A 16,906-nucleotide genomic window follows, 5' to 3' on the forward strand; every position below is an offset into this window, starting at 1 on the left:
GAGGGCTGCCCGCCAGCAAACTCAACCCAGGGAAAGCCATGGCCCATTTTCCAGAGAAGTGGTGAAAACCACCAAGGAGACTTCTCCATCTGCACAGCTATTACATATCAAAGCCAATGTCTGCATTTTCAGTGGATATACAAATCTACTGTATTTGAGATTTGTATCTGACTTGTAAAAATAGGCTTGTCTTCCTTTGTGGTAAGTATTAGAGATGGCTTTCTTGTTCTGTGTTCAGTAACAGCTTCATTCTTTACAAGCAAAATGTGTGTATCACTGATGTTGTTCCAAAAAAAAAAAAAAAAGATGGTCCAGGGCCACCTTTGGGGAATTCTCTAAAGAGAAGAATTAGAAACCATCATCTCATGCTGGGTGTTGAAGCACTTTGTTTGCATGCTGAGAGTGCTGAAGGAGGATCTGGAGGAGTCCCCGTGCGGGTGTTAGCACAACAGACTTTAGCAGCTTTGAGTTGTCAGTATGGTGGTTCAATTATACTCAGTTTTAAAAGCCTTCAGTGTGTATGTACATACTGGAGTTTGCATTATAATGGTCCTGTAAATGTATGCTGCTCATGGGGAGGAGGTTGGTGGCCTTGCAGATTCACTGCATGAACAGGCATGCAGTTTTGCTTCCATTGACAATTTCCCCCACACTGGGAGCAACCTTCTTGTTGGAAATGTGCCTTGAGAGCAGCAGCAGAATGAGGACAGGCAGTGGTGCTTATATGGAGATGGTGTACACCCTACCCAGTCTCTGCCCTGCCTTCTCCTGTACAAAACGAGGAGGTGAGATGAGAATAAGGCCCTTCAGGTCTTTGGTAAATCTGCCCTTCTGTGTAAGGAGCAGGGTCTGGCATGGACTTGGAGGGCAGACGTTGAGCTGGGGAGGACATAATGTGTTCAAAGAGCAGACAGCAGAACCTGCTCAGGTCCCCTGATGGTGCTGTCATATTGTTCTGAATGAGGTCTGGCTTGAATGTGCCTTTCTGAAACCCACATCAGGCAACTGCTGCCAGGCAGGGGTGGGGCACAAGCACTGTGTTATGGTATTCTGTCCTTTTTCTAAAGGAGGTTTTCAACAATGCCATTGTCAGAAATTCAGCTGCATAATTATGGTAAGAATTTACATTTACTTTTGTGTTTTAAGAATGGTTTGGTGGCATAAGCACAAATCTGAATGGAAGATGAGGTGATTCCCTTCACTGCTGTGCTCTCCCAAGGGTCTGCGTGGCCTTAGTGGGACAGGTGTCACTCAGAGGCTCCGTAATACATCCATGGCATTTCCTGAGATACAAATGAAGACATAACTAAAATTGTCTGAGACTATGCATAAATTGAACTAGATAATTTCCTTTGTAGTATTTTAAGAACTAATAGAAACTTACCCATTGTTACTGGTTTCTATCATCTGCAAGAAGTTATTTTGTGCTGCAGGCGCTTATCAGTTACAAAGTAGGATTGGTGAAAATAAATAAAGTGTAAATAAAGTGTAAATAAAGTAAATCCATCTCATTTTAGCTTGATAGTCAAATAGCCATCTGCTAGCACTTCTTGATCACTGCTAAAGTGAATCAGCCTCAAACCACAGCAGAGAAAGGAAATTCCTCTTCAAGTCCTTTGGATCTGCATTGCAGAAGTCTAAAATCAGCTTGCAAATATGCTGTATTGCAGTGTGCTGCAACCCATAGTTCAGGTTATAATGATGCATGTCCTATGTGTCTCTATGATTCCTGACTGCAGAGGGAATACCAAAGTTTGAATGCAGCCCTAGCACTGACTTTACTAGCATTGTTGATTTTTATTGTGGTTGCAAAGCAGATTTAATAATAATAAAAGAAAACCTATTTGCTTTACAGTGGATGCTTTCTTCACTTTCTTCTTTATTGGTACTAGAACAGCCTGAAGTTTAAGTTAAAGCAAAAATAGCAAAATAAATAAGCTGGGGGTATTTGGAGGGGAATGGTAGCTGTGTCTTAGTCTGAATACCTTTATTGCTACAGAGCTTTTGTGTAGAGCAGCCTCAGACAGAAAGCATTTTAACCAGTCTGAACAATGCATCTCAGGCAGGGAGAATTTGGGAAGAGCACAACAGATGGATTAAGTAGGAGTGCAATAAATATGCATTTAGTTATTTATTATGGAATAAATTATGTATTGACACAAGAAATTACACTGTAATTTTCTGTTTGAAATGTTACAGAAGTAAATGGGTTTCTGTCTAAAGGGTAGCGCAGAGCGTTGGTCTTACATTTCTGCCATGACATTTAACTCATTAGCATGCAGGTGCACTCCATGGGCTTCATGCAATAACCGTCTTCTTTCTTTGTTTACAGATAATCCAGCAAGTTACCAGGCCAAATGGCTCTCTGAACACGAGCCCACAAAGCGCTGAATGAGGAAGTGCACTGCTCCAGGAGATTTCAGCACAGCCAGCCAGAAGGTGGCTTTAGCAGTGGTGCTAGAAACAAAAAAATGGCTTGAAACGGTTTGTAACTGACTATCCTGATAAGTGATTGTAGGTAATGTTTCAGTCACTCATGCTTCTTCCTTTTCCTCAAAATAAACTCTTGTTTTCAGCCACTGACCCGTGGCTAATGGCGGTTAGCACGATGCATCTGAGCTCCAGGCTCGCTCCATGTAATGAATTATTCTGCTTCGTGGGGGCTCCTTTGCTGAGAGCTGCAGGCACATGGGAGCTCCTGGGGCCATGCTCTGGGACTGAGCACAGCTGGAGGATCTCCGGCCCCTGCCACTCAGTGCAGCTGCCTGCTTGCTAGCAGTGCCAGGGCCAGAGGCAGGGCCTGCAGCTTCACTGCTCAAGGGTCTAGGCTGAAGTCTGGTACTAGCATGTAACTCAGATGGTGATCAGCATATAACTCAGAGAGGGACCAGATGACCAGTGTCTGGAAGTGACAGTGAGGCATTCACCTTATGTAAAAGAAGTGCCTAAGACATGTGGGAAAATGTCCTCTCTTTGTACCTGGCACTGATTATGAACCAGCTTGCCTAAGTAACTCTTTCTAACTGGTGGAAGCTAGGTGAGGCAGTTCTACTTGCTGCATTTGCCTCCTGTCATCTCTTCAGACAGACTGTTGTCTGCCATGACAGGCATCACTATACGTCTAGTATGGAAAACCGTCACTGAACACCTACGCACATCTGTAATAAAAACAATAGCTAAGAAGTCACATAGAGCTACTGACCAGTGTTTAGTAGCCTGAGTATGTCACCCTACTTCAATATAGAAAGATGGGAAATGGAAAGTCTCTGGATATTAACCCAGGATGTGTTACTCAGTCTGGCTCAGACACAAAATCATGCTTTGGCAGCTTAACAAGCTGCTGTGTGCCTACTGAGCAGCTCTTATTATCCTTGTGCTGATCTCCTCCTCATCTTATCTATGGTCATGTGAAAGGCGTGCACACAAATGGATGCCTCAGACTGATACATTGCAGCCTGTTAAGCCATGGTTATCATGTTCTATAGGCCACTCACAGACCCACACCAGATCTTTCTTACTCAGGCTTCATGCTGACACCAGGGATTTATTAAAATCTGCTGTGCAGCTATAAAGATTTTTGCTAAATATGTAATAAACATCAATGTGTGGTGTATAGGAAGTTGGACAGAATGGCTATTAGGAAAAAAAGTTTAGCATCTGTTCGGTGAGTTTTCATGCATGATTTGTTAGGTAAAGGTTATCCAAAAAGTCAATACAAGTATGCTCAGAAAACATAACATCAATTAAACCTCTTGACAGGTGCATTACAAAGCAGCAGAAGATCATTCAAAGCTGCCCAGGAAAATTCAGTTGCTCCTGAGGGGAGAAATGCCTCATCATCCTCCTGGGCTGCTTTATGAACCTGCTGGTCTGCTAGGCTGAAAGCCATTGCTTTGCTCCCAGATGGCGTGAGCTGCATTTGGAGAGGCAAGCAGCATCTCTCATCCCTCCGATGTGCCAGTCTGGCAGTCTTTGAAAGCAGGTGGATGAGCATTGTTTTAAAAGTGGATTTTTATACTCACAGTAGATACCAGCTTGAGACTAGTGGAAGCTCAAGTCCTTAGCTTACCCATGGAATTTGCACAGTGTGGGTGCTGGCAGTATACAGAGCACCCACACAGATATTTTTCAGAGAAAACACAGGAACTTTGGGTTCATGTGTTGAGTTTCCAGCACAGCTGCTATGTCTGAAGAGACCACAGTTCTCTCTCATTGTATTATGCTTCTCGCTCCTGTTGCCAGCCCTCTCTCTTGTTCACCCACATAGGACCCAACAACCCACTGTCCTTGGTTTCCAGACCAAGCCCACAGGGCTCCTGCCTTTGAAGGTTCTGGGTTTTCAGATCACCTCCTGAGGCCAATGTGGTAGTTGGAAACAAGATAAACATGCAGTCTGCATCAGGTTGAAGAATATAACCACAACATGCTTTTGCACAAGAAGGATGCACATCTATCTGAAAACAGCCCATATGTGTGCAATGCTGGATTCTGCCCATGCATTTCCAACTTTGATCCCCAAATGAGAAGTCTCCTCCCTCCTTACAGTGCTGTATGTTTGTTTTTTTTTGTTTGTTTGTTTGTTTTTGTTTTTTGCTCTTGGCCTTTTCTTTTTCTGCTTTAATATGACCAATGAGATCCTTTTGTATGAACATTGCAAACTTTCATCAAGATACTTGAGTTTGATCTGCAAAACTATCAAAAACTCACAGCAAATCATTTATTCCTCACTGTCTTGAAGAGCAGAGCTGAAAACTTGGCTTACTTTGAGCTTAAGCTATCTTGGGATGCTCCAATCAAAGATGTGTCCCACTGTCATCTCTACTATGCCACCTAAAGCCTTTCCTCTCCTTTGTTATTACTCATACATGAATCTGAAAGCAAAAGAAGACAATGAATCATTCTACACATTGGAACTGGGATTCATAAATGATACTCCAGCAGACTCTCCCAAATGTTGCAGCTGTATTTCAGGCCATTAAGCTGCCACTGAAAAGATTTGTGTTTCTTCCGTTCCAATCCCTTGACAGATTCAATTGCCAGATGTAAAAGTTTTTAATTAGATATTTAGAAATCTTTATAAACTGGTGGGATTACTGAGCAGAAACCCAGCACTGTGAAGGCCATAAGGTCTGCTCAGAAAGGAAAATCTTTATAAATAAGCATGCTGAAAGGAAGAGCAAAATAACCACTACCTCAAGCTATGAATCAATGTATTTCCGAGAGGTTAAGGCCCTGAATCAGCAACATCTTTAAAAATATCCCTAACTTTAAGTGACCCCATTGACTTCAGTTATATACATATGGGTCATGAGTTTGCTCATTTGGGACTTCCTTTTATGAGCTGAAATAAATGCATTTTTTATTCGAGGTATAAAAAATCATTCATGGAGTCTGGAGTTGTGGCCTTTACACAGTATGAGAACACAGTGTCTGGAAAAATGTAAAATCAAAGTAGGGAAACTTAGAGTGGGAGAAAGTTAGTAATACTACTCCCATTTATCACTGTAAGAAATTGAGGCTCAAGGACCCAATGGTTTATTTAGGGCCATATTAATAGTATATTGCAAAGCCAAAAAACATCCCAATCTCCCAGGTCCTGCCCTCTGTACATTAATCTTCTGGTGTATATTCAGAGGAATTTCCAGTCATCCTATCTCCTCCTTTAGACTTCTTGCTAACATCTGAGCAAGTGAAAGAGACAGAAAAGAATGAGCTAGATAATCTTACTGGGGATCAGGAAACATACAAGGACTGTTGCAAAAATAATGTGTTTTATTTTATTATTTTGGTCCACAACATCAGAGGCAGATGTTGGTAGTATGGCAGTAGAGGATGAACCTTCCCAACAATATTCCATTACAGTTTCTTGCTGTACAACAAATGGAAGCAGAGGTGCAGTCTGATGTCTGATGTGAAAGTATATATGGTGTGGAATTGAAATCCTCCATGATGAAAAAATGGCACCCATTGACATTCATTAATGCTTGCTGAATGTTTATAGAGACCAAACAATAGATGTTGGCACAATGAGGTGATGGGTGGTGCATTTCAGTGGGGCAGCACTGACAGTGATGACAGCCACGCGTAGCTGTTACACCATGAAATGAAGAGTGTTTTGATCTGCTCCTCTGTTCATATCAGTGGATTATGGCCAGGGAATTATGTATGGAGCTGAATATTGGAAACAATGGTGGCAAGATCAGAATATTGACAAGTTCGTGGGTCCCACGAATGCTCACACATAACAGAAAGAGCAAGTTGGTCAGGACCTACTGTACGAATATGAAGCTGACAGTTTCCTGGATCGCATCATTATCAGTGACAAGAAGTGGTGTCATGACTATGAACCAGATTCAAAACAACAGTCCATGGAGTGTTGATGTGAATTGCCCATTGAAGAAAAGGTTCAAGACACATCTCTCAGTGGGAAAAGTGATGTGCACTGTTGTTTGGGATAGGAAACACATGATCCTTCTGGATTTCCTGGAACCCAGACAAACCTTCAGCTCTGCCTGCTACATCATAACTCTGACAGGCTCAAACTTTCAAAGTCAGGTCAGACAAGAAGACAACCTTTCTCTTGCAGCACGATGCCAGGCTCAATACCAGTTTGAAGACCAGTTCAGAGCACACTGCCAATCTTGGCTGGACTGTCCAACCACACCCACTCAATAGTGCAGATTTGGCACATTCTGACTTTCATTTGGTCAATGAAAAATGGTCTGTGTGGGCAAAATCTTCCTAGAAATGATGCTGTCAAAGCACTTGTGAAACAGTACGGATATTTATGAGTGTATCATGCAGGCTTGTATTGATTGCTGGTGAAAATGCATAGCTAATGGTGGTGACTATGTTGAAAAACATTTTGTTGAAGAGAGTTTGCTCCATCAAATAGTGCTGTTGTGCTCTTTGTGTCTGCTGTAGTTTCCATGGAAATAAATAGAAGGCATTACTTTCAGAGCAAACTAAGTATCTTCTTGCTCTAAAGTTTTTTTTATACACTTGAGTATGATAAGCTGGTGAAGTGAGTATTTTTGCCTAATAATCTCTGAATCTCTGTACGAATTTTCAAGGAAAAGTTTTGTTGTTGTTGTTGTTTTTGTATTATTCTTTCAGATAGTTTTAACTGATATTATTTTTCTGACCAAGCACATCAGCCAGTCTATTGCAGCTCATTTCATAGAACAGGAGCACAAACAATAAGAAGCACACTCACTGAGCCTTGAGTAATTAAATACAAGTAGAACAGTGATAATAAAAAGAAAGAAAACACTGGATAAGTTTTCTGAAAAGGAAAGAGGTATAATTACTTCAGCCCAAGGGCAGCAATAACACAGACATTGACAAAATATAAGGATTTTATGTGCTTATTGACTTAGCCATTCACCAAAAAAAAAAAAAAAAAAAAAAGTCATTATCTTAGCAAATGCCACATTACACGATAATAATCAAGCTACTGTACTATACCTATAAGGTACAAAGCACCTTTTACTGAAAATCAAAGGCACTTTTCTGAACAATTAAGAGGAGAATTTTATTGTTGTGTGGTGATATGGCCACATATTTTACTTTCTGCTTTTTTAACATTTAGAGGCATTTTTTGCTCTCTTTATTTTATTACAAAATGCTCTGGAGTGCTTCTGCTGACTTTTAGTGAAGTAGCTGCAGTTAGTACAGAAGCTCTTAGCATGCCCAGCTGAGGCACATCTGACCACCTCAGCTGTGAATGATAAGCTTGCAATACGAAATGACTGAAAAAGATAAAGGTAAGCTTATCTGTAAACCTTAACTCCCCCTTTTTTCCCTCTCTCTATACTGCTAGTAAGGTGTCTGTTGGACTAATGATAGGGATCCTCCATCTTAAGACCAAAGGGATTATGAGGCTGTGGAAGAAGAAACTGATGAATGCTGACAAGGTATCGAAATTGTACTACTTGTGGGTGATGACTGTAACAATGACTAGAGGAGCAGGGACAGACACAGTATCTTTAGATAAACAACCCTAGCCCCATTTTTGGTATCTATAACTGGACACTAATCATTCAAAACCTTTCCTTTAAAGTAGAGGGTAAAGGCAGCTAGTCCTGTTTCCAAAGTATAGATGTCATAGTCATGGGAACTTGGGAAGATACCCTGCTTGGTGTAGAGTCAATCAGCCCTACTTTTCCTTCTCCACTTCTGCTTTTGTATTCTTGTGTGACAAATGAAATTGGAATAATTTAGCAGAGGATGAGTTATTTTTGATCTCTGTTATACAAGGGTTGTCTCCATCTCCTCAGTATAGGAAGCTGGGAAGGGACATTCTAGTCACTGGTATACAGGGGAACCTGAAAAAGCCACCCAGATTCTGAACATTGTCTTCGTTTGTAGAACTGATATTTCTTCAGTCCTTTTGCATTGATATCATTGTCCTAGTGACTATAATAATCTCCATCTTAATTAGATTAGGGAGAAAAAAAAATCTGAAGTATTCTCTGAAAATTGTGGTAAAAAGAAAACAAAACAGCTGCAGGTGTAAAAGGCTGATGTATTAATCTCCTACCAGAACACGAATTATGGGTATCTGAGGCAGACTGCTTCAGCACTGGAAAGCCTATGAGGCATTTTAAATCTGTTCCTGTATTTTAAACACCTTACATGTACTATTTTACCCAAGAGTGTGGGGCATAAGAAAATAACATTACTTTGGCTCTGTAATTCCCAATATAAATCTGCTGCAAATACTGAAGCATATCTGTTTGTTGATGTACATTTATTTCCCTGCTGACATGGTATGGCAGTAAGAAATCATAATCCCTATGCTTTTTGGGATGACCAATGTGATCGGGCTTTCTGACTGTAGTTGTATGGTGTACTACATGAATGTAATTTTTATAGGTGTGCATTATTTTGGATCCGGTGGTACTAATTAGCATCTGGTATGACATTTATCTCTTTTGTGAGAAATGTCCTTCTTTCCACAAGAATTTTTAAGATGAGGAGCAGGCAGGAAACAAATTCTTCTTCTATATCAAGTTTAACATCTGCTGTATCTATGGATAACAGCTTCTGAGAGGAACTGCTGAGTGTGACACAGTACAGCTGGTAGAGTTAAGAGTGGAAAGTCAGTCTAAGCACACACTGTAATGGATTTGACCTCGAAGAGCACTACAAAGAGAAATTGCAGATAACCATCTGAACTGACTTGAGAAGCCTGTAGCCCTGACTCCCTGGATACCAGGAAAAAAGAGAAAGACTAAGTAGATTGTAGTGAACAATCAGAAATACAGGAGTGAATAAATGCTTAATATTTGAAGTGCTGACAGTGCAAGATAACATGGAAGAGCAGTACATTTTCCTACTTGATTTCAGTCATATTATGAGAGTAAAAGTCCTTAAAAGACAGTGTTGTAAAAGTAAAATGTATACTGAATAGAAGTGAGATGTGAAAGTAATATTGGAACAATTAAGACATGCAGTTGAATAGATTCCAAACCTCTTTCCAATTACTGGTTAAAAACAGGAGGAGAAAGGAGAAATTGCTGACATGGAGAGCAAGAGTTGCATTCTCCTGATTTGGTATTTTAAATTCTTAATCAGCGTGGATCAGAAATTCTGATAGAAACATATAAGAGAATGACACAGATATATGCTTCTCTGCTTCTCACAGAGCAGGCTTTCCAATTCACAGGAGACAGCTGAATGCTTGTATGTGATTTTGATCAGAAGATACCTCCCCATGAGCTGCAAAAGTGTGAGAAGGGATGTTCTTAAGAGGTGTAGGTGTGCAGAAATGGAAGAATGCGAAAGCACAACTATTTGATTTATTCACTGATATATAAGGTCAAATATGTGGAAGTGATTTCATCAGTTTGATTTTCAAAGTTGGTTTGGCAGTCCAAAAATCACCATGTTATACAGCTTTTGATCTGAAATGAGGGGATAAGGCAGACAGAAAATAAAGTGGGTGTTAGGAGAGTCAAAAGGACTTCTGTGCTTGTCCCAGGAAACACTGGAGTAGAACTGGGAACAGAGCCCAGCTCACATTATATCCACTGCTTGTTTTGAGGGTTGGGCTTTCCACTTGGTTATTCTACATATTATATTTATTAGCAGAAGTAGGGATTAGAAGGAGCTTTGAGGATGCTCTGGGACTGGAGACTGTGATCAAGTGCTACTTGTTTTCTGTCTATTGTGCTTGAAAAGAGAGGCAGAGAAAGACGGTAGTAAGTGTGCATATGTTTACCGCATCTGCACTATAAGACTCCGAGTCAAAATAAGCCTTTAAAGGGAATATAGACAGCAGTGTATTTAGTTTTGATTTATTAAAATAGTTTTCAGACTGCAGTCTTATTTGTCCTGTGAGAACTACACTCTCTGGTAATGGGAGCATTGAATTTTCATGTGAAACATTTTAGAGAGCACATTTCTTTTTCCACGTACAGGAGTGTGAAAAGAATTTCATCCTGTATGATGATGTGCAAGTTATTATAGCTGCTATGCTAAACATGTATTTATGATCACTGCTGGCACGGCAGCTGTGTATTTTGTTTATATTGTTAGAAACCTAGTTGTGACACATTATAAAAAATACATTCTTTTGTGTTAGTCTCCCACTGAAGCAGAATAAATCATGCTTCCTGCTGCTGTTCTGGCTTTTCTGATATTGCACCTTTGCTTTTCCCTACCCTGGAGGAGAGAGCACCTGTGTGAATCTCAGTCCCATACCAGATGATGTTGAAGGCCTCATGAAAGGCTGAAAATAAATGCCTTAATATAGCTGTCAGAGAGGCAAGCCCCAAACCACTGCATGCGGCAGTGATGGTCCTTCAATCAGAATAACCTGCTTTCATTAAATGCTAGTTTAGTTTGAGAGCAGCCTAGAAAAACTTTGTGTATGAAGAACAATGTAATAAATAATTTCAAAATGGGGAAAAGAAAGCTTTCAAAATGCACAGGAGCTAGCTAGCCAGATTCAGCTAGACATGTATTCCAAGTACTCCTCACATCTTTCATTTTCCATGCTCTTTCACACTAACATGGACAAAGGACACAACTATATCCTCTGTGTTTCTCTTTGTGCCTTTGCTACAGGCATCTCTGTGATATGTCTTTACTTCTTTTAATGAAAATACAGTCAACACAATTTTAAAAGCTCAAGATATGCTAGTTTTGAACCAGATCTCTTTGTTCCATTTGGCAGAACAGAATATTTCAATACTGCTTAATTAATAGCATTCTAAGAGCATTTTTGAGAGAGTATCATCATCTCCATCATCTGCATTGTATTTCATGGTCCACCTTCTGGTTTCCCACTTCCATCAGTAGTGTAAGATCAAACCCTATGATTCTGAGTCCTGCTAAAGATTAAGTATTTACATATGTAGGTATACATCAACAAATATATACAGATGGCTACACATACATTGTTGTAAAGAATATGTTTTTTTTTTAACTGTAGAGAAAAATGCAAAACTATTTTTTGTCACTTCTAATTCATTTACATGCAATGAATGGTTTGGAATTTTAATTGAATTTTAGAAAATGTTGGGACATGTATTAGATGTTTCAGATCCTAATTCTTAAAAAGACATTGTATTTTATGTTTATAAATATTCCAAGACTCAATTTTCAAATTGTGAAATGGATAGTGGAGAAGAGAAAGGTGTAAATTTTTTTCAGCAGCTTTGGGTCTAAATAATGGAAACATACTGTACACACATCCCTAACTTCATTGTTGTTGACAGCATAAGTGTAAGACTGAACAAAGTGACTGAGATTTATGCAGATGTGTGTTTGCAAGGCTGGTGTCTTAGTTTTAAATCTGATTTTATATAATAAGAGAAAGAGGTTCTAAACAAGTTTTGGATATTTTATTGTCTTCTCTGATAGCTGATGTTGCTGTGAATGGATCCAAAACAACTATTGCTGAACACTGAGAAGTAATGGTGGGAATTTCAGTGGATGTCACAGTAAAGCAAATATTTTCTACCCATTATCACAGGTGTCCTTAAGCCTTTCTCTTAACCCAGAAGAGAGATCGCACTCATAAGTTATGTACCACTGGGCTTTAATTTTTGGTTGATGCTATGGTTTCAATGGCATGTACGTATGACTCTTCCGAAAACAGCTGGTTACAAGGCATTTTGTTTAATTATGTTGTTGTTTTGACTCTCCTGTAGTCTTTATCATCCTGAGGAGTAAGACTGAGAATATAGGGCAATGACCCTTTGTATACTGCAGTCTGACTCAGTGCTCCATGGGGGATTAGCTACCTAAACAGAAATTTTATTCATTACCTCTTCTGTGTAGCTATTCTGAATCACTGCTTTATAAGGCTACGAGAGTAAAAGACAAAGGTCAGCAAAATTTTGTTTGGTCGAGTCCTCTTAAATAATTCCTTGCAGTGTAATAAAAGGGTACTTTTTTACCATACAGCGTATTAGAATTCAGTAAAGAGAAACTACGGGGAAGAAAGAAGTACAAGCCAACTGCAGAGCAGGAAAACTGTTGAACATTCTCCAATTTCTTTTGACACTTCACAGTGACAGAAACCCCTGTGCTAAATATGTTGGTGCTGAGCTGCTGTGAAAATTTACTGTTCAATAGCTTCCAGAGTTTCTCATCTCTTACCTACAGTGAGCAAGCATAGTGTCTGACCATTGGGCTTCCTTGCTGAGTATGGCTGTCTACTGAGTAGCTCAAAGACTTTTAAAGGATTTTGTGAACTATGTTTCCAAGGTGCCCTCTACTTTTAATCTCCTTATGACTGGAAATTGTTGGTCCATGGCGCTATTGGTGAGAAGCAAAGCTACTGAACTTTGTGAATCAGCAAATGAATGAAAAATCACTGGGACTAACAATGCCTGTTGGATCTTAAAAGAAAATAACACTTCATAACGTGCTTCATTTTGACAAACACAATTTCATTGTAATTTGAAGTAGCAACACTTGGCAATATATTGAATCTTCGTTTTTCTTAGGTCACGTGCTGGCTGGCTGGCAGCTGGGTCCAAGGATTGAAGGTAAAAGACACAGAGGTGGAAATGAAACACAAGGTCATTTAATTTACAATCCTTCATTTTGCTCAGCAACTTTTTGACTAGTATCATTTTAACACTATTGATGATCTCAACTGATTATTTCCTGTAGAGAGTGTTCACAGCCTAATATTAATTGCACAACACTGTAAAATTTCCAAAAAATTTGAAGGGGTTAAAACAAAATGGTACTGCAGCTTTCTGCTATTAGATATCTGCTAATGGGAGCACATGATGAAGGTTAGAGTAAATTAATTGCTTGATTATACAACCCTTGGATCTTGCGTTCATAGGCTAAGTAACAAATCAGTGTTTCTGTATATTTTTATTCTAATTACATAATGATATAGTAGAGTGTAGGGACAGTCATCCCAATGGTAATTTTTAATTGTGGAAGTTCAGAGACTTCTGGGTAGGTTGGAACAGTAGCTGAACCTGCTGCTCTGTTTTTGGTTTTGCTCACACTGAAATGTAGGAAAGCCTCTTAGTGGGATGCATGCATGCATGTCTAGGAATACTGGCACTGCTTGGTTTCACTAATTTTTTTTTTTTTAATAGACAAAGTGGATTTTCTGCCCAACTTAGAAACATAAATCTGCCAAGATGTATAACAAAGACTAAGTCATGGACAAAGCAGCCAGAGGAAACTCTGAAACTGTCTGATAGCACTGGGGTAACAGAACGTCACACTAAGCTGCAACACCTCATCCGCCAGCAAGCTCCTTTGGACTGTAGCTGCCCTATAACGTTTCTCACATATGCATGGAACTATGAAATTCAGTGTTCCAGCACAACATTAGTTAGATTTAGCTTTGGTGCTTGGCTGCTGGTTACTGCTGAAAAAACAGAGGTTTGCTTTGCTAAAGCATCCAAAATGAAATTTGCTTGCTGTTGCTGCACTAAGTTGCCATCCAGCATGCACTGAAGAAAAAAATCCTGGTTATTTTCCCATGGCTCCCTTAGCCATACAAGTGCTAGGTGGGAATGCACCTTCCTTGTGAAAATGGACTGTGGAGAACAGATCAGCTGGATTCTCAGGTTGTTCTCCTGGGGCCTTGGCAGGCTGGGACTCAGAGCTGCAGGCAGCCTCCCTTCCACTCAACCTCTGCAGGGTGAGCAAAACAGTGCTTCTACCTCCATGTAGCTCTGTTTTGTATATGTCCTCTGTTCACTGCAAACATATGAAAGACACATGTTTTATTGCAGATTTTTTTGGCATGCAGACAAAGTGCAAGGAGAGGGGCTAATTAGGCTTCAGGGTGGCACCTCCCTCTAGCATCATAAATAAAAGCTATTTAACAAAAAATATAATAGGATGCCAGTAAAAATGCTTGGAAATAGAATTACAATAGCCAAACTTGTATTTTGTAAGTTGTTTACCATAAATGAAATAAAGTACAAAGGAAATGGAAAATGTGGTAACTGTACTGAATGCCTTTATATAGTTTTCAGATGCCTCTCGGAGTTATATTTTATTTCCTCTCAATATGTTTATAGACTCTGTGTGGAAGGTCATACTATTTTTCCCTAGAGTTTTTTTCCTTCTGTCTTGGCTAAACCTTCCTAGAAGAGTTTTGGAACTTGGCAGTGTAAGAAACTTAAGACAGAGAAGCAGACTTCCCTTCCTAGACATATGTCAATTTGAAAATATGAAAAAAAAAAGTTGCAGTAAATATAAATCAAACACCATGTGATCTGCAGCAAAGTAGAGGGTTTTACCTATCAATCAGCTCTGAAGATCCCAAATTTAGTGCAACTATGTTGAAGATCACCATCCTATCTGCAGTCTCTACGTAGCTCTTATGATGACTAATATACCTTTCTTATCTAAAACTATTAGAGAATGCTTTTTGCAAGTTAGCACTGGCAGTCACAAGTGAGTGGACACCATCATTTTTAACTTAGGTAACATTCCAACAAAGTAACTGTGTCATATCCTTGTGTCAAGAAGGCTCTAGATCTGAGACTTACCAGGCTAAGGTACAAACAAGAACTGGCTTTGAGTTAAAGGCTAAATTACTAAATTATTATTATTATTATTTATTTATTTATTTTTAGGAAGGGGTTGCTGGGCGGGGAAAGAACAGATCTTGCCATCAGGCTTGGGAACCACAGATTTTCTTTAAGTACTGTATACTCATAACGACGTATATTTGCCTCACTCTGGAGATGTGTTGAACTGAATATCCTTTAGTACTGAAAAGGAATAATCATAATTCATAGTAGTTTTTTTCTTTTTTTTCCTGCATCTGTCATATAAAAATGTTCAAAAGGGGAAAAATGTTTTCTTCTCAATATTAGAGGAAGGTATTGCATTCTTATCCTGGACAAATTTCACTGAAGTCTGTGAAGTTCCAGTTGAATAAATGGCATACAGGATGAGAGTAGGAGCTCTTTCCTTAAAATGAGTAGTTGCAAGTTCAGAGTCTCAGGCTCAAATATTTAGATGTTTAGAAACTAATACATATGTATATTCTGGCACATCAGGATAAGAATTTACCCTTTGTTGCCTTTCATCCAGGGAAAAGGAGGGGTGTGAAATTGCTTGAAAAAGTATGACATAAGTAGCAGAGAAAATGGGCTTAGTGAGATGATGGTGTAAAACTCGGGAGGCGTATCATTGAGTCATGCTGTGCCAAAATTAGATTTTAAAATTGTTTCTGTCATCTCAAGAAAACCCACAAGACTTTGTTCTGAATATCTTAAAGCTCTTATAACTTCTGTTCAAAAGGAGTTGGCTATCCTCTTCCTTGTTCCTCCAGACATTCCTACATGTTAAGAAGTTGATATAATTTTTGACACATTTTTTTTTTTTTTAATAAATAAATGTCCTTTTTTCTTACCTGCCATAACAGAGCTGCTGCCAGGGCCAACTGAAAAGTATTGCAGAATGCATTGAAATTGTATGAAAAAGTTATCTGTTGAATTGGACTGATTTCTCCATCTGGTACTGCCAATTAATTTGCCAAATTTAACCTTTTAAAATGTCATTCTTTACCCCCTCTTAAAGATAACTAATACTTTTTTTTTCTTTCTCTCCTGACTTCTTAGAAGCTTCTGCCCTTTTCATAGATATAGGAAGTTCCTAAGATGATTGTGAAAAGGCAAAAAATGTATTGCAAATCTGGCTTCCTTCTGGGAAGTAAGTGATAATTTTGCGCCACAAAAAGTCAGTATAATGTAATTAATATTGTTCTTTTAATCACCTTAAAATATGAGAATGCAAAGCAATGAAGGCAGAATTATTCAAGTGCCTGTTTAAAAGTGCATCTGTGCATGGCTGTCCTGTTGACATCTTGTTTTAATGGGTATTAGGAATTCCTTTCCAGTTAAAAAAAAACAACCCAAACCATTATGCTGATGCGTCTGTAGACCTTTTATTTTTCAGTTATTAATCTTGTATTATGTTAGGTGTGTGTAATTCTTTTTTCTTTCTTAGAGCCATTTCAGTCTTAATTGTGATGACTGTTAGTATTTCATTCAGAGAACTATGAAAAATGATGATACTAAATGTTTTACAAATAGGCTTTTATTCATACTACTTGCCTTGCCATAATGCTCAATGACATGATTAGAAATGATTTTTAACTGGCTTCTGGGAAGGTGTCATGTATCAGTGTTGTCATGTGAATTAATTGTTATAGTAATGATAGCATATCAATTATTCATTGGAAGGTTGCATTAAATCACTTCTATAATTAATCTGACTTATTTCTCTATTTATTTATTTTTCCAGTAATTATGGAAATGTCAGTTTTACTTTATAAAGTTAGCATTTATTTTTTTCTGATCTACAGGTTCTTTTACAAACAATATCCTATGAACTATTTTTATTCATTCCTTTTTTTTCTTATGAGAATGGGATCTTTTTGCTCAATTCCTAAGAA

At 38.8% G+C, this 16,906-nt stretch overlaps 1 long non-coding RNA gene across 2 annotated transcripts in view; it reads left to right on the forward strand.

Annotated features, from left to right (window-relative positions):
- The window catches only part of LOC101751157, a 42,860-nt gene extending 26,160 nt beyond the window's left edge, over window positions 1-16,700 (forward strand). The window contains exons 3-4 of one of the 2 annotated variants that reach the window (XR_006938913.1): window positions 2,333-7,916; window positions 12,963-16,700. This is a non-coding gene — a long non-coding RNA (uncharacterized LOC101751157). The remainder of the gene's footprint in view (window positions 1-2,332; window positions 7,917-12,962) is intronic. The other variant, XR_005858677.2, reaches the window with a different exon arrangement.
- Window positions 16,701-16,906: the final 206 nt, after the last annotated feature.

Source organism: Gallus gallus, chromosome 3 (genome assembly GCF_016699485.2).
Source record: "Gallus gallus isolate bGalGal1 chromosome 3, bGalGal1.mat.broiler.GRCg7b, whole genome shotgun sequence".
Lineage (NCBI taxonomy): Eukaryota > Metazoa > Chordata > Aves > Galliformes > Phasianidae > Gallus > Gallus gallus.